The sequence below is a fragment of the Lissotriton vulgaris genome, chromosome 1_1, assembly GCF_964263255.1.
Source record: "Lissotriton vulgaris chromosome 1_1, aLisVul1.2, whole genome shotgun sequence".
In the NCBI taxonomy this organism is placed as follows: Eukaryota; Metazoa; Chordata; class Amphibia; order Caudata; family Salamandridae; genus Lissotriton; species Lissotriton vulgaris.
This window is the reverse complement of record NC_141685.1, coordinates 99,515,115-99,538,595: the sequence shown is the minus strand read 5'-3', so window position 1 is coordinate 99,538,595 and position 23,481 is coordinate 99,515,115. Positions and strand designations below refer to the sequence as shown.

General features: G+C 46.4%; 1 long non-coding RNA gene and 1 pseudogene across 1 annotated transcript in view; both read right to left on the bottom strand.

The window, feature by feature from the left end:
- Positions 1-722: 722 nt before the first annotated feature.
- On the bottom strand, positions 723-3,604 carry LOC147737572 (uncharacterized; annotated as a pseudogene).
- Positions 3,605-3,704: 100 nt separating this feature from the next.
- The window catches only part of LOC147737571 (uncharacterized), a 46,231-nt gene continuing 26,454 nt past the window's right edge, over positions 3,705-23,481 (bottom strand). Inside the window, exon 4 of the long non-coding RNA XR_015299745.1 lies at positions 3,705-4,517. This is a non-coding gene — a long non-coding RNA (uncharacterized LOC147737571). The remainder of the gene's footprint in view (positions 4,518-23,481) is intronic.

Sequence of the window (23,481 nt, the reverse complement as noted above, 5' to 3'; positions counted from 1 at the left end):
TGAGCAGTTGAGTTTTTTTGACACTTTGCCGAGTTCTTCATTGCGGAACACCGCCTAGGCCTAATCTTATCATGAAAATCTAAATTTCAGTCTTATGTTAAGAAACAAGTGTGAGTAGAAACCTTTTGGGTGGAGAAAATTTAAGACATTATTATTGTGATTTTTTTGTTAATTAGTTGATTTTTGCAAGTACGAACACTTCTCTGTGTCAAGTAAAGACCTTGAGAGTTTTGTAACTTTCAGATACTCAAAATGTGGATTCTGTAGCAATTAAAATATTTCCAGGAGGTTGCATGCGGGCAGCCTAAGTTATCCTGCAAGAGTTTCTTGATGAATCCTATTGCAACTACAATATGTGCTCTCTCATGTAAAGTCAGGTTGTTAGAAGCTTTTCTGCAACTCAAGATATGCCTTACTTTTCACCTGGTGTGGGTGCATTTCTCATGTTAAGTGAGATCTCATTTCTGAGTATAACGTTTCTGGCTTTCCCCTCCTGTATAAGGCTTTAGCCCAGTGTGAATTCTCTCATGTGAAATGACATTGTATTCGTGAATGAACCTTATCTGACATTCCGAACACACATAAGGCTTTTTTCTCCCTTGTGAGTTTGCTCCTGACAAGTGAAAAGTAATTTGTGACCAAAACTTTGCTTGCATTTCGAGCACTCATAAGGTTTTTCCCCAGAGTGGGTTCTCTCATGAAGCATAACTCTGTCTTTCAGATTCAAGCTTTTATGGCATAAGTATTTTCTTCAGTGTGGAGTTTCTCATGGTGAGATAGCGTTTTTCTCTGCAGCTCTTCTGGCATTCAGAGCACTCATACGGTTTTCATCAGTATGGAGTTGATTATGGTTAGTGAGGCTGTGCCAATCAAACAATAGGAATTTCTGGCATTCACAGCATTGGTAATGTTTTTCCCCTGTGTGCGTCTGCTCATGTAGAGTGAGATTGCATTTAAAATGTATGCTTTTCTGACACTGGGAGCACTGAAGTATTTTTGATGGTGTGTTTTCTTATGGTGCATGTAACCATCACTACCTCTGAATCTTTTCTGACATTTAGAGCACTGATAATGTTTTTCCCCCAGTGTGGATTCTCACATGTGCAGTGAGATCAGATTTACAGCTGAAACATTTTTGGCATTCGGAGCACTGATAAGGTTTTTCCCCAGTGTGGGTTCTTATATGGTGAGTGAGATTGATTTTTTCACTGAAACATTTGTGGCATTCAATGCACTGATAAGGTTTTTCCCCAGTGTGGGTTCTTGTATGCCGAGTGAGTATTCTTTTTTCACTGAAACATTTCTGACATTCAATGCACTGATAAGGTTTTTCCCCAGTGTGGGTTCTTGTATGTGTAGTGAGTATTCTTTTTTCACTGAAACATTTCTGGCATTCAATGCACTGATAAGGTTTTTCCCCAGTGTGGATTCTTATGTGCCGTGTGAGACTACTTTTTATACTGAAACATTTCTGGCATTCAGAGCACTGATAAGGATGTTCCACAGAATGGGTTACTGAATGTTGAGAAAGACTTTGTTGGTTACAAAACCTTTCCTGGCTTTCAGAGCACTGATAAGGTTTTTCCCCAGTGTGGGTCTGTATATGCTGAGTGAGACTGAGTTTGTTTTTGAAACATTTCTGGCATTCAGAGCACTGATAAGGTTTTTCCCCAGTGTGGAATCTCACATGTGCAGTTAGAAGTGATTTACGGATGAAATGTTTTGGGCATTCAGAGCACTGATAAGGGTTTTCCCCAGTGTGGATTCTGATGTGCTGTGTGAATCTACTTTTTAAACTGAAACATTTCTGGCATTCAGAGCACTGATAAGGTTTTTCCCCAGTGTGGATTCTTATGTGCTTTGTGAGACTACTTTTTAAACTGAAACATTTCTGGCATTCAGAGCACTGATAAGGTTTTTCCCCAGTGTGGGTCATTGCATGTTGAGAAAGACTTTGTTTTTTACAAAACCTTTTCTGGCATTCAGAGCACTGATAAGGTTTTTCCCCAGTGTGGATTCTTGTATGTTCAGTGAGTCTGAATTTTACACTGAAACATTTCTGGCATTCAGAGCACTGAAAAGGTTTCTCCCTAGTGTGGGTCCTTATATGATGAGTGAGACTGTTTTTGTCAATGAAACATTTCTGGCATTCCGAGCACTGATAAGGTTTTTCTCCAGTGTGGGTTTTTCTATGCCGATTGAGACTGTTTTTGTCAATGAAACATTTCTGGCATTCCGAGCACTGATAAGGTTTTTCCCCAGTGTGGGTTCTTATATGATTAATGAGATGGTCTTTTGTACTGAAATATTTGTGTCATTCAGGGCACTGGTAAAGTTTTTCCCCAGTGTGGGTTAATACATGTTGAGAAAGACTTTGTTTTTTACAAAACCTTTTCTGGCATTCAGAGCACTGATAAGGTTTATCCCCAGTGTGGGTCCTTGTATGTACAGTAAGGTCTCTTTTTTCACTGAAATATTTCTGGCATTCAGAGCACTGGTAAGGTTTTTCTAAAGAGTGGGTTAATACATGTCGATTTAGACTCCCTTTGAAACTAAACCTTTTCTGACATTCAGAGCACTGGTAAGGTTTTTCGCCAGAGTGGGTTATTACATGTTGAGAAAGACTTAGTTTGTTATAAAACCTTTCCTGGCATTCAGAGCACTGATAAGGTTTGTCCCCAGTGTGGATTCTTATATGTTCAGTGAGATGAGATTTACTGCGGAAACTTTTTTGGCATTCAGAGCACTGATAAGGGTTTTCCACAGAGTGGGTTAATGTATGTTGATAAAGTTGCGATTTGAAACTAAACCTTTTCTGGCATTCAGAGCACTGATAAGGGTTTTCCCCAGTGTGGATTCGTATGTGATGTGTGAGCCTACTTTTTAAACTGAAACATTTCTGGCATTCAGAGCACTGGTAAGGTTTTTCTACAGAGTGGGTTAATACATGTCGAGAAAGACTTTGTTTGTTACAAAACCTTTTCTGGCATTCAGTGCACTGATAAGGTTTTTCCCCAGTGTGGATTCTCATATGCTCAGTGAGATAAGATTTACTGCTGAAACTTTTTTGGCATTCAGAGCACTGAGAGAGGATTTTCCCAGTGTGCATTCTCTCAAATTCAGTGAGATGAGATTTATGGCTTAATCTTTTTTGGCACAGGTAACTTTTTCCCCAACTTGGGTTATTTTGCTTTGATTGAGGCAGGTTTGAACACTAAAATTGTTCTAACAGCCCGTGTTTTTAAAAGGTGTATTCCTAGAGTTAATATCTCTACATTTAGTTTTCTCTTGCTTATATGCCACGATAAGAGTGAACCCGATTTTAGAGTCGGGCTTGTTTAGATAATGTTCAGCATTTATCTCTAAAAGATATTGTGTGTAATCTTCTTAACACTTGCATTGAGCAAAATATGTCTGGATGCAGCCCTGTAACACCTGTCGAAATGTTTGTAGCAGATAATAGTCTTTTGGTTATAGCCTCTCCGGCAGCAACTTATTTTGTGACTGAAGTTTTTCTCAAATCTATTTGTATAGGTTCTTAGCAATGCAGTGATAAGGCGTTAGTCTGATATTTAATGATTAAACTGAGAAGTACCTTTTTGCACTGAGGTAATGGCAGTAACTGAGAACATTAGAACATGCACAGTAATATTGTAGCTCATCAGTCACAGAACATCCGTTCCTTTTACCCGTTCTGTGTTTAGTGTAAGGTTAAGGATTGTAGTTCTGAAGACGAGGATTTATTTACATTAGCTATAGCGCAACGGTGCTCATTTAATCCATTTTGATATTTAACAGTTTTACATATCATTCCTGCACAACAGATAAAGTTGAGGCGATTTACATAGAATTACAGAACAGTACACAATAAAAAGGAAACAATCTGAGATGGTCATGAACAACACAATAAAGTGGTGAATTTTTAAGGTTTTCGCCAGAGTGAGCAGAGTGGATCGAGGTGTTCTATCCCGAGGCAGATAGTCTCAAACTTGCGTAACTGGTTAAAAACAGTTGTTGAACAAAGGTGATTTTTCAATCTTTTGGTTGTTAGCGTGTTAGCTTTGGAGTCTTCTATCAGTGTCTTTTCTTTGATGGTTTGCAGAAGAAACCTTTTGTTATATCTTTCTTTTATGCAGTGTGTGCTTCCTCTCTGGAATTACATGATGCTTTAGATCATGCGTGCTTTAGATGAACGTTATTCTGTCATGCTGAGGCAATTTGTCTTTCTGATAATATTTCAGATGAGGATGTTGTGATTGGTCTTTCTGGCACTATTTCTGATGCTGTGTGGACAGATATGACTTTGTTCTGGGTTAACGAAATGCAAAATTAGAGACTTCACATACAGGTATAGTACTTTCCTCAGCTCCCACTTCCTCGCCACACCTAGATTTTGGAAATTGTTCAAACTTAGAATGCTGGATGTCCTTCGGTTTTTCAAAATAATCCTTCTTATGGCACTAACATTCAGTTGGCTGGTGCTAAATCTTGCTTTCTTCGTCCGTAATTTCAATCACCTATAGTATTAAAATTAAATAGTTAATACATGTAAATATCCCAAAAATAATTTACAAGCCATATCAAAGCAGAATTGCAGAATTTTGAAAGTGTTGAGCTGTTCTTCATTAAGCTCAGAAAGGATGCATGTACCCTATGGACTTGTAACATAGTATCCCAAAAGCAGACATTAAAGTCATATGGACTGGCACCAAACAGATATTTAAAAAATAATACTATTAATTAATTTTTAATGTAGATTTCTAGGATGGGAATTTCCCCTCCACGGACAACAGGCATTTCGCCCTACCCTGAGTTACCACCTACTTGTATCTAGTAACCTGACTTTTGAGCTCTGGCCTCTGCCGCAAGCAAATCTATTGTGTGTTGTGAGGACTATGCCTAGACCTATCCCTCAACTATGGTCCAGAGTATGAATCAAGGGCAATGAAATTAAGGAGTACGTTCATGTGTTGATTTTATTCCACCTGATTATCAGTTGTTAGGCTTTTGTGCAGAAAAACAGGACACGATTTTTTTCCAGACAGAAAAATTAGACTGAAAAGACCCACAAGACTCTGGGTGCAGCAGAAGCAGCCAGGACTTATGCTGTTTTTCTTACTAACTGGGGGAAACACACAATTCTTCCCTCTGTTAGAAATATCTTTCCCCTTCCCTCCCCTGCTTCGCCCATCTCCCCCCCCCAACCAACCACATGCATAAAACAAGTGGTAAGTAAAAGCAGAAAAACACTATGAAATAGTGAATGGCATGTGGTTTGACAGGCAGAAGAATTTCAGACCATTCGCTAGTGGAGGTGCAACTCGATGGTCCGGTTGGTATGAATTAGGTGACTAAAAACGGTTCTGACATTTGCAGGTGGGTCACGCTCTGCAAGGTAACATCTGGGAAGGGGGGGGAAGTTGCCTGATGCATCCCCACTGGAGGACCAGCTGCTAACTAATCCCCTGACTGAAAAAGCAATCTCAACCATCTATAGGAAGTTGATCTACAATATGTGTTGTAGTAATGTGGCTCACTGGTTAGAGGCGGCAGATCCAGAAGCAGAGGACGGCCCGGGACCAGGGTTCAATTCCCAACGCGGCAGGGTCGTGGACAAGGGTCAGCAGACTCGATAATTCTTGCTTCGGTGCATACTCTAACCAGGGGTCTCACTCGGCAACTCTGGGCATTAGCTTGCCTCATCTCCACAACGTCCCCATCAACGCCGGGGATGCCTGGCTTCACCTTGGGGATACCCAGGAGGGACTATCCCACAGGGAAAGCCAGGACGGGTTCCCCAGCGGTATACAGCGCCAGGACGCCGCTCGGCAACAGTGCGCTTTACAAGTATACATTACATTACATTACACCACGCTTGTGAAGGAGTACCCTGCTCACCAAAGTCTAAATCAAGACCTTTATCTTGTCTGTGCCATGCATGTATCTCTAGGCCTGCTTCATTATGTCCATCAGTCTTTCTATGATGTACCTGTTATTGCGGCGTGTGTGTTTAGTACAGGTTTAATCTTACGGTGTGTGGGGGGGTTTATTTGAACCCTGTGGTTTAATCTGCACTTGTTGCTTATGCGGTGTTATGTGGTGTTGTCACACCCTTGTAATTATAACAAGCATTTGCAATGCAATAGGTGTTGCATTAGGAAAGTTTGAGCTATTGGTATTGTAAATGACACATTTTTTATTTATGTGTTGGTTTTGAAAATAGCGAAATGAATAGCTTTGTCATTTACAATGCCTATAGTTTTAACTTTCGCAAATGTGACACCTATAGCATTTGTAATGCAATATGTGTTGTATTTACGTGACTTAGATTATTGATGTTACAAATAACAATGGCTTTTAATTTTTTTAAATAATTAATACTTAAGTAAAAGTTATTGTAATTTATAATGGCAATTGCTTAAACTTTTGTAAATAATTTTATTGTGACGAAAATCCAAGAACAGAAGTGAAATATTAACATCTTTTTGTGACATTTGTAATAAAGCTTGAAACATTGAGAGAACACATTTGAACTAGTTGTTGAATTGTTGCACAGATTGCTGCTGTGGTGGCGCTGAGTGATGTTTTGGTGGCGCTGAGTGATGCTGTCGCGTTCAGTGATGCTGTGGTAACGCATAGTGATGTTGTGGTGCCCCTGAGTGATGCTGTAGTGATGCGACAGACAGACAGAGGGAGGGCGACAGACAGAGTGAGGGCGACAGACAGAGTGAGGGCGACAGTCATGTCAAAGTCATTAGATATGGTCCAAACTCCAGACAATCAGGCGACAGCACCCTCTGGAACCTTCACCTCAGAGGCTCAGGCTCTTCAATTTTTTAGCACAAGTGTGGCATAAGAGCAAAGGAGAAGAGGGGAGCCTCTGAGGGGAGGTGGGTGAGTCACATGTGAATCTATGAAAGATATCAATACTGGAGAAGCACAGTTTTCAGGTAAGTAACTTATGTTCTTCTCCAGTATTGGGGTATCTTTCATAGATTCACATGCTTGAATCAGAGAAGATAGGAGTAATTCGAGAACTGTGCATAGTAAGCCATAAGTACACTGTAAACAGAGTACGAGAGAATACATATACGTATATTACAGTATAGCAGTAAACATGGGCACATCTGCAAAAAGCAGAAATATATACATGTATACAATGTGTGCAGGAGGAGGTAAGAAACAGAGGCTCACCTTACTTAAAAAGATTACGTAGCACCGCTTGCCCAACAGCTGTGTCAGCATTGTTGGCAGCTTCCATACAGTAGTGCTTGGTCGCAGCTCTGCAAATCTGATGAAGAGGCACACCAGCAAAGAGAGAAGTAGAAGAGGAGACTGCTCTAGTAGAGGGCGCTTTAATCGTTGCTTGAAGTGTCTTGCCTGCTTGCTGATGGCAAAAGGAAATTGCTCTAGATATCCAACGTGCAATAGTCTGTTTAGCAACTGGAGGTTCTTTACGCATCCTGCCGTAGGCTATGAAGAGCTGATCAGTTTAACGGATACTGGTTGTTCTTTGCAAATAAAATGTCAAACATCTCTTAACATCTAGAGAATGTAAAGTCTTTCCTGCTGGCAACTGTGTATTAGGGGAAAAAGTCTTAAAGATGACATGCTCATTCAGGTGGAAATCAGATGGAACTTTAGGAATTAAGGCCGGATTAGTGCGGAGCAACACAGCGTCTTTGGTGAATTGAAGAAAAGGTGGTTTGATAGTAAAAGCTTGTATCTCGCTGACTTGAAGTAAGAGCTAAAAGCAGTGATGTCTTCCAAGAGATGAATTTAAGATCAGCCCTACGAATGGGCTCAAATGGGGACTTCATGAGTTGTGCCAACACAATGTTCAGATGCCAAGGAGGAGGCGGGCGTCGATTGGAGGGAACATCTGAAATATGCCTTTGAAAAATTGTTGAATAATTCTTGAAGAATAAAGAGAATTGGAGCCATCGTGCTGGAATCTGGAAACTGCATCCAGAAAAACCTTCAGGGTAGAGTGAGAGAGGCCGGATTTTGCTAATTGGCGTAGAGTGAACAGGGTGAACATTTATTTATTTAAGTTAGCAACTGACACCCTACAGGTAACCTGGCGCTTTGATACTGGCGACTAGCTTAGGGCCGATAGACTGTCCCCTGCCAGGAAGGAGTTAGCAGGATGCCAAGGAGCATACTCGAGGGTAGAGCCAGGTTTTTAACCTTTTTCTAAACTGCAGGATGTTGTCTATTTTGAATTCTCGTATCAAATGGAAGAGTATTCCAAAGGTGGGACGCTGCCGCACTGAATGCCCTACCTCCTGATTTGACTTTCCTAACTTTAGGCAACCTCACCAGATTAGCCGATGAGGAGCGCAGTGCTCGTGAAGGGACATACGATGTCAGTTTCTCCTGCAGAGATTTGGGCCAGTGACCATGTGGAGCCTTAAATACTATACATAGTGCCTTAAATCGTATCCTCTGTGAGACTGGCAGCCAGTGAAAATCTGAGAGTGACCATTAAAGAAAATGGGGTAGGCCACAAGGTATGGACCTGGGTATACTACGATATAAATAAACAGTGGTCCTAGACCTATTGATTGAAATAATTGACCTAATCAATCTTCATTCATTAAATCAAATATTTAAGAGCATTTCAACTGAATCTGCTCCAATTCACAAATATAATTAATAATTTTAAGAGAAAACACAACAGCCGCTACAACAGAGACAGAGTAACAATGTATTTAATTCATTGTCTCATGTTTTTGAATTCATTTTGCACAATATTGCATTATTTCAGAGGTAAAAAACGGAGAAAAGGTTGCCCAAATGAGCGTGCAAAAGAGAGTGATCAGAGTGTTTAGTGAATAAAGAAGGAAATAGAAATTCACAGTGATAATCATAACATATTCACATTACTTCTTGGTCAGTAACGGTATTCTAGTTTTTTCCGTATTGACTATACCTGGCCAAACAAGATTTTAGTAACCACTACATTCAAAACATTGTAAAGAGACATCCATGTCCTCAGTGTGCACCATGTAATGTCAAGAAACAGGTCCAAGGTGGAAATAATAGCGTTGACGTTCCGACTCGACTTAGGGCCAACCGGTCATTTAAACCTGGGGCATGCGAGTCTTCATCAGGACAAGATAGAGATGGGCAACCAAGGGGTATCAATGACCCCTAGGGTGGAGAACCAACGAGGTATGTATCCTCAATCAGCAATATATACTTATACTCCTTAATCATAGAAGAATCAATCATCAAGTAAGAGGTGAGCACAATATTCCATGTTACACCGGTAACGGGGTGGAGATACCTTAGTCGATTCAATAGTCTTTGATTACACCCCAAGCTCCTGTCACCAACGTTCAGGCAGCATGTAAACAGCGTATTCTCTACGCGAAAGAAAGCCGAGCCTGGGTTCCACAGGATCGCCGCTTCTCAAGTATAAGTATATATCGCTGATTGAGGATACATACCTTGTTGGTTCTCCCCCTAGGGGTCATCGATACCCCTTGGTTGCCCATCTCTATCTTGTCCTGATGAAGACTTCCATGCCCCAGGTTTAAATGACCGGTTGGCCCTAAGTCGAGTCGAAACGTCGCCGCTATTTATTCTACCTTGGACCTGTTTCTTGACATTACATAGTGCACACTGAGGACATGGATGTCTCTTTACAATGTTTTGAATGTAGTGGTTACTAAAATCTTGTTTGGCCAGGTATATTCAATACGGAAAAAACTAGAATACCGTTATTGACCAAGAAGTAATGTGAATATGTTATGATTATCACTGTGAATTTCTTTTTCCTTCTTTATTCACTAAACACTCTGATCACTCTCTTTTGCACGCTCCTTTGGGCAACCTTTTCTTAGTTTTTTACCTCTGAAATAATGCAATATTGTGCAAAATTAATTCAAAAACATGAGACAATGAATTAAATACATTGTTACTCTGTCTCTGTTGTAGTGGCTGTTGTGTTTTCTCTTAAAATTATTAATTATATTTGTGAATTGGAGCAGATTCAGTTGAAATGCTCTTAAATATTTGATTTAATGAATGAAGACTGATTGGGTCAATTATTTCAATCAATAGGTCTAGGACCACTGTTTATTTAAATCTGAGAGTGCACGGGAGGGTGAGGAGTGGCGTGGTTGCACTAGTACCATTTTGGCCACCATGGTCTGTACTCTCTGCAATCTCTCAATCAGATATTGTGGGGATTCTAGTAACAGGGCATCACAATAGTCCAGCTTACTGAGGATGATGCTCCGGACTATCAGCGTTCTGTTCTGTTAGAAGAACATCGGAAGGATTTTCCGAAATGCTCTGATCAGAGTAAAACCACTTCCAGCTGTTTTGTTGACAGTTTTCTAATGTCAATTTGTTGTCAACCATGACTCCCAGATTATGTACCACGCTACTGGGAGCCAATGGAGTAGCAGGGGATGTTGGCCAAAACTCAAGCGGAAGTTTAGGAGGGATTCTATCTACTGCACAGTGTAGAATCTCTGTCTTCTCAGAGTTAAAATGAAGAATTTGAATTTGAAGCTTCACACCAAGGATAGAACCGTTTCCACTTGAGTTTGTAGGTTTTGATAGTGGAGGGTGCTCTAGCGTTAGTGAGGACCTCCTTGCAGTCCGGAGGAATAATCAAATTTGCAAACTCATAGTGCTCAGGCACCAGTTGGATTTGGATGGCAGATCAGGCCATGGTTCATAGTAAGAAGATTCGAAATTGGCACAGCCAAATTGGATTGCACTCCGACAGAAGGAGGAGCTCCGTAAACCAGAACTGGCGAGGCCATCTGGGGGCTATGAGAAGAATGCCGCAGGGTTCTTTCTGCATTTTCCAAAGTACCCTTGCGACTAGAGGAATCAGTGGAAAAGCGTGAGCATATATTTTTGACCAGTTCATCAAAAACGAATTTCTGCACGATTTTGAGTGGGGAAGCCAACTTGCATAGAATGGGCATTTGCGGTTCAGGTTGGTCTCCAATAAATCCAGATTGGGGTGTCCGCAAAGCTGAAAGATGCGGTCCAGCGTTGGCTGATGAAGTTCCCACTAGTGGTTTGACGAGACCGACCAGCTCAGGGAGTCCGCTAGAAGGTTGGACACCCCCGGAACATGGACTGCTTTGATATGATGTTGAATCGCCCAATCCCAAATTTGCTGAGCTTGTAGGGATAGCAAAGTGTATCTCGTGCCCCCTTGTTTGTTCACATAATGCATGCTTGTTCAATCAATCAATCAACAGATTTGTAAAGCGCGCTACTCACCCGTCAGGGTCTCAAGGCGCTGGGAGGAGGGGGGGTCGCTACTCCTCGAAGAGCCAGGTCTTGAGTTGTTTCCTGAAGGAAAGATGGTCCTGGGTCAGCCATAGGTGGGTGGGGAGGGAGTTCCAGGTCTTGGCCGCCAGGTAGGACAAGGATCTTCCTCCGGCGGTGGCTTTGCGAATGCGTGGGACGGTGGCGAGGGCAAGGCTGGCGGATCGGAGCTGGCGGGTGGGTGTGTAGAATGTGAGGCGGCTGTTGAGGTATTTGGGGCCCATGTCGTGGAGAGCCTTGTGTGCGTGGGTGAGGAGTCTGAACGTGATCCTCTTGCTGACGGGGAGCCAGTGCAGGTCTTTCAGATGGGGAGAGATGTGGCTGTTACGGGGGATGTCCAGGATGAGTCATGCAGAGACGTTCTGTATGCGCTGGAGTCTTTTCTGGAGTTTGGCTGTGGTTCCAGCGTAGAGGGTGTTCCCGTAGTCCAGTCGGCTGGTGACGAGGGCCTGGGTGACCGTCTTCCTGGTTTCGGTGGGGATCCACCGGAAGATTTTTCGTAGCATGCGCAGGGTGTTGAAACAGGATGACGAGACGGCGTTGACTTGCTTTGTCATCGTGAGGGAGGAGTCCAAGAAGAAGCCCAGGTTGCGTGAATGGTCCGTTGGCTTGAGGGCGGTGCTCAAGGCAGGGGGCCACCAAGAATCGTCCCAGGCAGAGGGGGATGGTCCCAGGATGAGGACTTCCGTCTTGTCCGAGTTCAGTTTCAGATGGCTGAGCTTCATACATTCCGCGATGTCTTTCATTCCTTCCTGGAGCCTGGCTCTGGCGGTGGCGGGGTCGTTGGTGAGGGAGAGGATCAGCTGGGTGTCGTCAGGGTAGGAGATGATGTTTAGGTTGTGTTGGCGTGCGATGGCTGCGAGGGGGCTCATGTAGACGTTGAAGAGGGTGGGGCTGAGCGAGGATCCTTGCGGTATGCCGCAGATGACTTCGGTGGCCGCGGATCGGAACGGGGGGAGACGGACTCTCTGGGTTCTTCCAGCGAGGAACGAGATGATCCACTCCAAGGCCTTTCCTTGGATTCCGGTGTTGCTGAGGCGCTGTATTAAGGTGCGGTGGCACACGGTGTCGAAGGCTGCTGAGAGGTCCAGGAGGATGAGGGCAGATGTTTACCCGTTGTCGAGCAAGGACCTGATGTCGTCGGTAGCTGCGATGAGGGTGGTCTCGGTACTGTGGTTTGCTCGGAAATCGGACTGCGAGGGGTCAAGGGATCCGTTTATCTTGAGGAAGGCGGAAAGTTGTTTGTTGACGGTCTTCTCGATGACTTTCGCTGGAAACGGGAGGAGCGAGATGGGGCGGAAGTTCTTGAGGTCCGTGGGGTCCGCGGTGGGTTTCTTCAGGAGGGCGCTGAGCTCGGCATTTTTCCAGCTCTCCGGGAAGGTGGCGGATGCGAAGGAGCTGCTGATGATGTCCCGGAGTTAGGGTAAGATGATGAAGTCAGCTTTGTTGAAGATGTGGTGTGGCCAGGGGTCGGTTGGGGAGCCGGAGTGGACGGTGTTCATCGTTCGGGTGGTGTCTTCGGTGCTGACCGAGGTCCAGGTGCATAGGGTGGTGGTGGGGGGGGCCATGATTCAGTGGTAGGGTGCGTGGTCTGTGCGCCGAAGCTGTTGTGTATGTCGCCGATCTTGCAGTGAAAGAACGAGGCGAGTGATTCGCAGAGGTCTTGCGATGGTTTGATGTCGTTGCTGCAGGTGCTGGGGTTGGAGAGCTCTTTAACGATGCTGAAGAGTTCCTTGCTGTCGTGGGTGTTGTTGTCCAGTCGTTCTTTGAATGTTGTCCTTTTGGTGGTGCGGATCAGCTGGTGGTGTTTGGGGTGGCGTTCTTGAGGGCTGTCATGTTTTCTGTTGTCTGGTCGTGGCGCCAGGCTTTCTCGAGTGTGCGGCAGGTTTTCTTAGAGTTTTTGAGGTCGTTGGTAAACCATGAGGCTTTCTTGCTGCCGGGTCTGCTGGGAGGGTTCTTCAGTGGTGCGAGGTCATCGGCGCAGTTGGTGAGCCACTGTGTGAGGTTGCGGGCTGCTTCGTTGGGGTCCGTCGTGTTGGTGGGAGGGTTCTGGCTGATGGAGGTGGTGAGCTGGTGAGTGGTGATCTTGCGCCAGCTTCTGCGGGGAACCTGTTGCGGGTGGTGGTGGGTCTCCTGAATTTGAAGTGGACGCAGCTGTGATCTGTCCAGTGTAGTCCGGCGGAGTGGCTGAAGGAGATGTGCTTGCCAGAGGAGAAGATGGGGTCAAGCGTGTGGCCGGCGTAGTGGGTGGGGGTGTTCACCAGTTGCTTGAGTCCGAGGTTGGCGAGGTTGTCCAGCAGGGCGGCAGTGTTGCTGTCATTGTTGTTCTCCAGGTGGAAGTTGAGGTCCCCTAGGAGGATGTAGTCTGAAGAGGTTAGGGCGTGCGGGCTGACGAAGTCTGCGATGGCTTCGCTGAATTGTGTGCGTGGTCCCGGGGGTCTGTAGATGAGAGTGCCCCTGAGGGTGGTCTTAGGGTCGGTGTGTATCTGGAAGTGAAGGTGCTCGGCGGCGGTGAAGGTGTCGTCGGAGTTAGTAGTGATTTGGATGGTGTTTCTGTGGACGATGGCGATGCCTCCTCCGGTTTGGTTGACGCGGTCCCTCCGGGTGATCTTGTAGCCATCCGGGATGGCTATGGCGATGTCGGGGGCTGAGGAGGCGTTCATCCAGGTTTCTGTGAGGAAGGCGACGTCTGGTGATGTTGTGTCCAGGAGGTTCCAGAGTTCGACGCCGTGCCTGTGGACGGAGCGGGTGTTGAGCAGGATGCACTTGAGGTGATTGTTGCTGGTAGCTGACTTGGCGGGTGCGGTGCAGGTTTGGAGGCAGGTGAATTTGCAGGCTTGGCAGGTGAAGGGTCCGTGGGTGTGTTTCGGGATGGCTCGGTAGCAGGCGGGGTTCCGGCCGGCGTTGAGTGCGTGGATGGTTGCACCGTCATAAGTCCGTCGGGTGGACAGGCATCGTCGAGGGCCAGGGTTCCTGGCGCTGGGTGCGGTCCAGGCGCGGACGGGCGCAGACGGGCTTGCCTTTGGCGCGCCTTCGGCGCGGCCACCGTGCGGCCTCCATATGAGACGAAGTGGGAGGGAGGAGCAGCTGGGAGGCGGGAGCGGGGCGGACAATGGGCAGGGGGTACAAAAGAAAAAGGGGCGGGCCGTGAGGGAGCAGCGGGGGGCACACACAGAGGACAGGGATACAACAGCAACTACGAAAAATACAGAAAAATGCAGAAGTCCAGAAAAAAAAGCACAATTCACAAGTCACAAGTGTGGGCAGCAGCAGGAAGAAGGAGAAGGTAGCAGCAGGGGGACACCGAGGTCAGGGGCGAACCTGCGGCGCCGGGGGCAGAGACGCTGTCACAGCGGAGGAGCCATGCGGCGTGGGGGGTGGCCTTGGGTCAGGTGAGGTTCACTAAATTCGACTCCATCTTACATTCATCCGCCATTTTGTGTTGCCTTTACACAGGCCGCTCGAGGAACGAATTGTCTCTGCCCCTTTGATTGCAACGTGTCGCAAGACCCCCTCCGTCCTTGTCCGAAACCAAGCCCAGACAACGCCCGGCCTAACTAATCCTTGTACCAACTATCTGTTAAGCCTTTAGCATTCTTCTCTTGCCGTATCTTATCTATCGGCCTTTCGCTATTCTCTCCTCTTGTTTTCCTATTTTACAACCTTTCCTTTGAAGCATACAAGACATGTCTTTTCATTCCAGACTGATTAACTTGAGGGGCAGAATAACACACAAACACGTAAGCAGAGAACATTCCGGTTGCACAACACTTTGTTTTCAAACTCTTCTGACTGGCTGTAACTTTGTGCATTGGGTATATGTTTGTACAACTGCATTTTTACTATAAAAGCTTGTGAGCCACGGAGTAAAGTGGCAGTCTCCTGAGAACATACGTGGTGTACTTCTAGGACAACTGTGCCTAGCTGCAGCTTGTACTTCTAGGACAACTGTGCCTAGCTGCAGCTAATAAATTCGGTTTCCTACGACAACAGAGTGTTCCGTGTCTCTGTGCAACAAGACAGGTGAACTCGGAGATTAAGGCGTGCCCTGCGCCGCCAGGCCCATAAGGCCCTGTTCTTCACAGGTCACACTCACCTGCGCCGTTCGGCCTCCATATAAGGCCAAGTGGGAAGGAGGAGCAGCTGGGAGGCGGGAGCGGGGCGGCCAATGGGCAGGGGGTACAAAAGAAAAGGGCCGGGGTCGCGAGGGAGCAGCGGCGGGGAGCAGAGGGGGCACACACAGAGGGCAGGGATACAACAGCAACTACGAAAAATACCGAAAAATGCAGAAGTCCAGAAGAAAAAGCACAATTCACAAGTCACAAGTGAGGGCAGCAGCAGAAAGAAGGAGAAGGTAGCAGCAGGGGGACACCGAGGTCAGGGACAAACCTGCGGCGCCGGGGGCAGAGACGCGGTCACAGCGGAGGTGCCGTGCGGCGTGGGGGGTGGCCTGGGGTCAGGTTGTTGTGTTGTCCATTCGGATCAACACTGAAGCTCCTTGAATGAGGGTGCAAAAGGACTTCAGAGCCGGGAATATCGCCAGTAACTCCAAAAGGTTTATGTGCCAAGTTCATAGGTGGGTGTCCCATTTCCCCTTGACTCTGAGGGCTTGAAGATGACCTTCCCACCATTCGAGGGAGGCATCTGTCGTGAGGATGAAACTTGGAGTGTCCACTACAAACGAACTGCAGAGATGTTTGGTATGCGAGTCCGCTATACCAATGCTGTTCATATCTGTGACGTGATGTTGACGACATCGTCGAAGGACCCTGAGACTTGTTGCAATTGGTTGTCGAGTTCTCCAGTCGGGGTCCTATTTTGAGGCGACAGTTGGGAATTAGGGGAATACCGGAAGACATCATCCCCAGAAGCGATTTGATCTGTCGAACAGAAACATACTTTTATGTGCACAGGAGTTGCCAGTTTGGAAATCTGCTGTTGTCTTTCATTGGAGACAAAAGCCCTTGTTTGCTGTGTGTCTATGATGGCTCCCAAGAAGGTCCTCACTTGAGAGGGGGTGAACCAAGACTTCTCCAGAGTGATGGAAAGACACAGAGACAGGCATGACTGAGTGTGTCTGCTTGCGACTGCGAACAACTGTGCCTTTATAAGGCAGTCGTCGAGGTAGCGAAATATTTGGACATCAGCTTGACCAAGATATGCTGCCACCAGTGCCAAGACTTTAGTGAACATTCGGGTGCAGAGCGAAGGCCAGATGGAAGGACTTGGAATTGGAAATCTCTGCCAGCCACTCTGAAGTGCAGAAAGTTTCCGTGTCTGGGTAGGATAGGGACATGAAAATAGGCATCTTGAAGGTCCAGTGTTGGCTTGTAATCCCCTTGAGGCAGTAATTACAGCACTTCTAGGAGAGACAACATCGGGAAAGTTTGCTTCTTGAGAATCTTTTTGAAGGAACGAAGGTCCAGAATGGGGCGCCACTTCCCTGATTTTTCCTTGATTTGGAAGAATCTTGACTAGAAGCCTGCACCTCTTTGAAGATTCGGTACACTTTGATCGCTCCTTTCCTTAACATGAGATGGATTTGGCATAAAAGTTCCATCAGACGGGCAGGAGGAGGACCTCTGGGGGGAGATTTTTGAGGGAATTTCACAAATTCCAGAGTGTAGTCTCTGGACACTATGTCCAAAAGCCATCGATCTGTGAGTATTACGGACCAATTGGAGAAGAAATGGGAGATCCGCCCTCCAATTTTGGTCGGATTGATGGGAAGAGCGGTTGACAGTTGAGGAGTGTGGCTCAATGGTTAGAGCGGCAGACCCTGATGCAGAGTTCTGGCCCGGGACCAGGGTTCAATTCCCGCCACGGCGGGTCTTGGGCTCAATTTCCTCGGACCTGATAATTCTCGCCTCGGTGCCTATTCTAATCATGGGTCCCTCGATGCAACTCTGGGCAATAGCTTGCTTAACCTCCACACCGGCCCCAACAGCGCTAGGATGCCTGGCTTCACCCTGGGGGTGCCCAGGAGTGGACACTTCACAGGGAAAGCCAGGATGGGTTCCACAGCGGTATGAGTAATAGAGCCAGGAAACCGCTTGGTGACAGTGCGCTCTACAAATACCTTGACAACATCCCCGAAAGGAAGAGGAGGAGGCACGACCCCTCGCACCCCCAAAGGGCTGCATTTTAAACTGTACAGTAGACACTACACACTACACACGGACCCAAGAGGCCTGGAATTTAGACTTTGACATTCCAAAGGAAGATCAAGACTGGCAGCGGTCCTGTGAACTAACATGCATGGTTTCTATTAATGCCCATTTTCGAATGATACATTATAATTTTCTGTGAAGAACCTACTTAACGCCACAAGACCTTTATCGAATGGTCGTGTCTTGCCCAGATATATGCCTGCGCTGCAACACTGTGGGGGCTGATTTCTTACATTAACGATGGCCCTGCGATGCAATACACTACTTCTGGCAACAAGCTGTCGAAGAAATGGTACATGCAACACAACTAAGTATTGACCTGACACCGAAATGCTGATTATTAAGCCTCATTAGATGCCAGAAGGGCGCAAGATAACCTTTCAATTTGGTCAGTCGCCTATGGTACTGGCATGACGTAAAAATGCAATCACATGGCTGTCCCAGCATGCCCAATTGATTGCGCTCTGGCATAGAGATGCGCTCGACTGGGCCCTAGCTGAGGAGACACATATGCGCCTTAGCAGAGGAGATGACATATTTGAGGATACACTAAACACTTGCCGTGCTCATGCAGATAACTCCTAGCTCCTGCTTCCCGAGTGACAACAGACACAGACTCTGGCTCTGAAACTGACGAGGCAGAACACTACGGCACTGGGGACGAGCAGGGAGGTGTCTCCACATGATAATTATAAGGTACATTCCCAATTAGGGGAATGGGACACCTATTGATCACCTGGAGAATCGGAAAGCAGATTAGTGCATGTGTAATTATTGACTGCTTCTTGATTAACCTACTTATGTAGAACATATTGGTATGATATGTCTATGTATACTCTGACTGCCAGGTTGTATGTTGTTAAAATTAAAATAATGTTCTAAAAAAAAAAAACAAAGCCATTACATTGTGGGTGGTAGAGGGTAGTGAACCGGTAATTCACGCCACACTCCTTCGACATGTGCTTCAAGTAGCCAGACATGAAGTTGGTACCTCTGTATGACACCACCTCCTTAGGGAAGCCCACCCTGGTAAAGATGCTAATGAGGGCCCTAGCCACTACAGGGGCAGTGGTACTCCAGAGGGGAATAGCCTCGGAATACCTGGAGGCATGATCTACTACCAGCAGAACTGTTCCCTGATGCTGTAGGGGGGTCAAGGGGACAAACAATGTCAATCATTGCCTTTTCAAAGGGAACGCCAACAACTGGAAGCAGGATTAAGAGGCCCTTTGGGTGCCCAACCGTCGTGCCACTGGCTTGACAGATGGGCCAGGAGTTACAAATCTCCTTCACCCTCTGGTGTATCCCTGGCCTTTAGTTCTGGTCTGGTCAAGGTGTCCAGCTACGGGGATGCCACAACCAGGTCCTCTAGGAAAGATACAAACAAGTTTGCCCCACTGACGGGAAGATAGCTTAACAGGAGCTTCTGAGAGTTACTTACCTTCAAGACTCTCATCCAGATATGCTTCGTGGCTGCTTTCACTGATCTTAAAGAAGATGTGGATGCACAGTGGCCAAACAATACGTCATGTACAACTCTCACCCGAAGTTCTATCATGGAAAGCTGAGAAGCACAGTCCGTTCGTTGTTAATCTCAAAGAGTCTGGACAGAAAAAGTCGTATATGTGGCTGATTATAATGCACAAATGGAGGCGCAGGAACTCCCCGAAACGCCAGAGGCTCTACCACTCTCCTAGTGGCACAAGGTTTGGGGTCTTTGGCCTCAGTGTAAAGGATTTCCTCCTCCCAATATGTCCTGTGGACACCACTGCCATCACCTCCTTCCTGTGCTGCAGCTTGCAGTCACAGGTTTTCAAGAGTGGGACAGGTTTTCTGTCCCTGGCACAGATCTTCCCTAGAGGGTCGCCCCAGGGCCAAAAGCTCTTCCTGGTAAAACTTCAGCTCCTGAGGCTCAGTTGTCTCTAGGGCTGACCCTTCTTCCTCAAGAGGAGAACGGTCTGGTGGCTGACTAGAATCTGGTTCTCCAGTTTTCCTGCCTTTTCTCTTGGAGGACTGGGGCATTATTCTAGACTTCAGCACCTCTTTTACACCCGGGCTCTGTTCTGTGCTATGGTTTTCACACACACACCCAGTGTGAGGTTCCAACCATTTCTGCATGGATCCTCAGTTCTGCCTCAGCCCAGGCTAAGGACTCCAAATCATTGCCAAGAAAACAATCAACTAGTATGGATGAAGACACTGCTACCTCTTGGTTGCCAGCAACTCCTCCTAAATCAAAAGACACCCTCGCCTGCGGGATGGGTTTTTGTCCCATTTTCAGCATTGATGACTGGAAAGGTCCTTCCAGGCAGATGCTGTTCTAAGGAAACTATCTGCTCAGTCACCATGGTGATGCTGGTGCCAGTGTCTCTCAAGGCCTCCACCCTAACCCCATGTGCATGTTAGTGGGCCAGGCAGCTAAGGTGGCTAAGGCCACATCCCTACTTGAGTCGGCTAAGAGAGCTCATTGGCATGGCCATTGCTCTCCTGAGATCCCATCTGGAGATTGGCAGCTGCAGGTACTGCAGGTGGACCAGAGGTATATTTCTTGTTTTTACAGCTAGAGTCTCAAGGAAAGTGCCCAAGTGGCCTACAGCCATGGCACCAAGCCCATCTTAGGATCCCAGTTCTTACCCTGGTACGCACCCTTTGGCTGTCAAGAGTCTCTGGGCCCACTCTCTTGAACAGGTTTTTGGGGGCCTGAAGTAGAATCTTTCTTTTCCGGGTTACCCCATTTCCCTAGGGTCACTTTCTGACCTCTTTCTTTTAGTCTCCCCCACCAGCAGGAGTCTTGGTCACCCTTGTTTTGACCCAGTGGTCTGCCTTCTTCCCCAACTCTTGAGGAGAAAGTGGACCAAGGTCTACCAGGAATTGATGTAGCTTCCCTTGGTAACAATTACTTAACAGATGCTCCTTCATTACCAAATGATAAAGCCCTTCAAAGGCATGCACATTCTTACTTACTAACCAACCTCCTACTGATTTCAGTGAATAGTCTACAAAATCTACCCAGGCCTGGCTCTGGGTTTTTCGAGCCTCTCTGAAACTGGTGCTATACTCCGTACTTAATCCACAGCCCTCACTTAGGGTACCCTTCATGAGGTCATAGGATTGAGCCTCTTTCTCACCGAGTGTCAGGAGTCTATCCCTGCACTTTTCTGAGAACATTTCCCACAGGATAGCACTCCACGGTTTCCTGTGGACCTGCCTGCTAAGACAGGCCTGTTCAAAAGCAATGAACCACTTGGTGATATCATCACATAATTAATCCCTTTGGGTTTTTTAGGGTCAAATGAATCTACTTTCTCCTTATTTATGATTGTGATGCCACCAAAGATGGGTCCTCGGCCAAACTCCTTTCTCTCTCTTCTGTAGCTAGGAGTTGGGCTTCTAGAGAGGCCCTCCTGGCTAGTCTTAGCAGAGCAAGCTCTTCGTCTGAAGAGGCTTCTTTGTCTTGGGGTGTCTCACGGTCACTCCTACGGTCAGTATTTTGATCTGTGAGATCAGAGTCATCCTCTGGATGCTCTTTGTCATATTCCGCCAAAAGATCCTGGAGCTTTGCTTTGGTAGGGTTTGACCCAGTCCTGAGCTATAGGTTTTACCCAAGCCTCTGAGCTATTTTATACTTAAAGACATAAGGTGTGAGGTCGATTTCCTTCACCTGTATCAGCTCTTCTGAGTGACTACTTCTAGCACTCATTGTCTTTACAAAGTTGGGAACCTTTTTGGAAAGGAAAAATCCCTAATACTGGTTTCCTAACTACAGCAAGAGTTTGACTTTTGAAACAGTTGTACTCAAGGGGACCGAACCAGGGCTCTGACATATTTCAAAATTTGGAAAAATAGTCAATTTGCAAAACTACAATTTAAAGAAAGGCAATTTCTGGATTGAATCTTGTTGTCACTTATTGTCAGAGTGGTCCAGCAAACGCAAAGTCGTGTACCCTACCGATGCGCCATCAGTGTAGGAAGCTGGCTCTCTATATACTATACCAAAAAGAGGTAGAGTGTGTCGTGTACCGTACCGCTGCACCACCAGTGTAGGAAGCTGGCTCTCTATATACTATACCAAAAAGAGGTAGAGTGTGTCGTGTACCCTACCGCTGCCCCACCAGTGTAGGAAGCTGGCTCTCTATATACTATACCAAAAAGAGGTAGAGTGTGTCGTGTACCGTACCGCTGCACCACCAGTGTAGGAAGCTGGCTCTCTATATACTATACCAAAAAGAGGTAGAGTGTGTCGTGTACCCTACCGCTGCCCCACCAGTGTAGGAAGCTGGCTCTCTATATACTATACCAAAAAAAGGTAGAGTGTGCCGTGTACCCTACCGCTGTGCCACCAGTGTAGGAAGCTGGCTCTCTATATACTATACCAAAAAGAAGTAGAGTGTGTTGTGTACCCTACCGCTGCGCCACCAGTGTAGGAAGCTAACTCTCTATATACTATACCAAAAAGAGGTAGAGTGTGCTGTGTACCCTACCGCTGCACCACCAGTGTAGGAAGCTGGCTCTCTATATACTATACCAAAAAGAGGTAGAGTGTGTCGTGTACCCTCCCGCTGCGCCACCAGTGTAGGAAGCTGGCTCTCTATATACTATACCAAAAAGAGGCAGAGTGTGTCATGTACCCCACCGCTGCGCCACCAGTGTAGGAAGCTGGCTCTCTATATACTATACCAAAAAGGAGGTAGAGTGTGTCGTGTACCCTACCACTGCACCACCAGTGCAGGAAGCTGGCTCTCTATACACTATACCAAAAAGAGGTTGAGTGTGTCGTGTACCCTACCGCTGCGCCACCAGTGTAGGAAGCTGGCTCTCTATATACTATACCAATAAGAGGTAGAGTGTGTTGTGTACCCTACCGCTGCGCCACCAGTGTAGGAAGCTGGCTCTCTATATACTATACCAAAAAGAGGTAGAGTGTGTCGTGTACCCTACCGCTGCGCCCCCAGTGTAGGAAGCTGGCTCTCTATATACTATACCAATAAGAGGTAGAGTGTGTTGTGTACCCTACCGCTGCGCCACCAGTGTAGGAAGCTGGCTCTCTATATACTATACCAAAAAGAGGTAGAGTGTGTGGTGTACCTTACCGCTGCGCCCCCAGTGTAGGAAGCTGGCTCTCTATATACTATACCAAAAAGAGGTAGAGTGTGTCGTGTACCCTATCGCTGCGCCACCAGTGTAGGAAGCTGGCTCTCTATATACTATACCAAAAAGAGGTAGAGTGTGTCGTGTACCCTACCACTGCACCACCAGTGCAGGAAGCTGGCTCTTTATACACTATACCAAAAAGAGGTCGAGTGTGTCGTGTACCCTACCGCTGCGCCACCAGTGTAGGAAGCTGGCTCTCTATATACTATACCAAAAAGAGGTAGAGTGTGTCGTGTACCCTCCCGCTGCGCCACCAGTGTAGGAAGCTGGCTCTCTATATACTATACCAAAAAGAGTTAGAGTGAGCAGAGAGTCCAGTGGATCCCCAAAGGCTTTACAGTGGCTCAAGTATATATTACTAATGCTCTCTTTTGTGGTAGTGTGAAAGAGCAGTTAGGCTTATCCGAGGGTAGTCGTAAGCATTTGTTGTACACACCGTGGCAATAAAAGAGACACACACTCAATGATTAAATCTGAGACCAATTCATAAAAATGACACTTGGTTGGATTTATTTTGCAGAACTTTTCTTAGGTAAATACTTTTCACAATAGAAATACATTTTCAATATAAAAAGTGGACACACTGCAATTTTCAGACTTTACGATGTTAAGCAATGGGAAAAAAAACATTAAACATACGTACACGGAACATTCACTTAAAAGACCAGTCTTCGGAAGTTAAGGTCAGTACAGGGCAAGGTTCAGTTCAGCACCAACAGTGCACCACAAGCAACAAAGGGGTGGGCGGGTACATGGTGCAAGTTCAAGGTCAGTCACCGAATACAAATTAAAGGGGACTGGGGCAATCGGACAGAGGCTGCTTACAGCTAAGAAGCAGTAGCTTGGAGGAACAGTC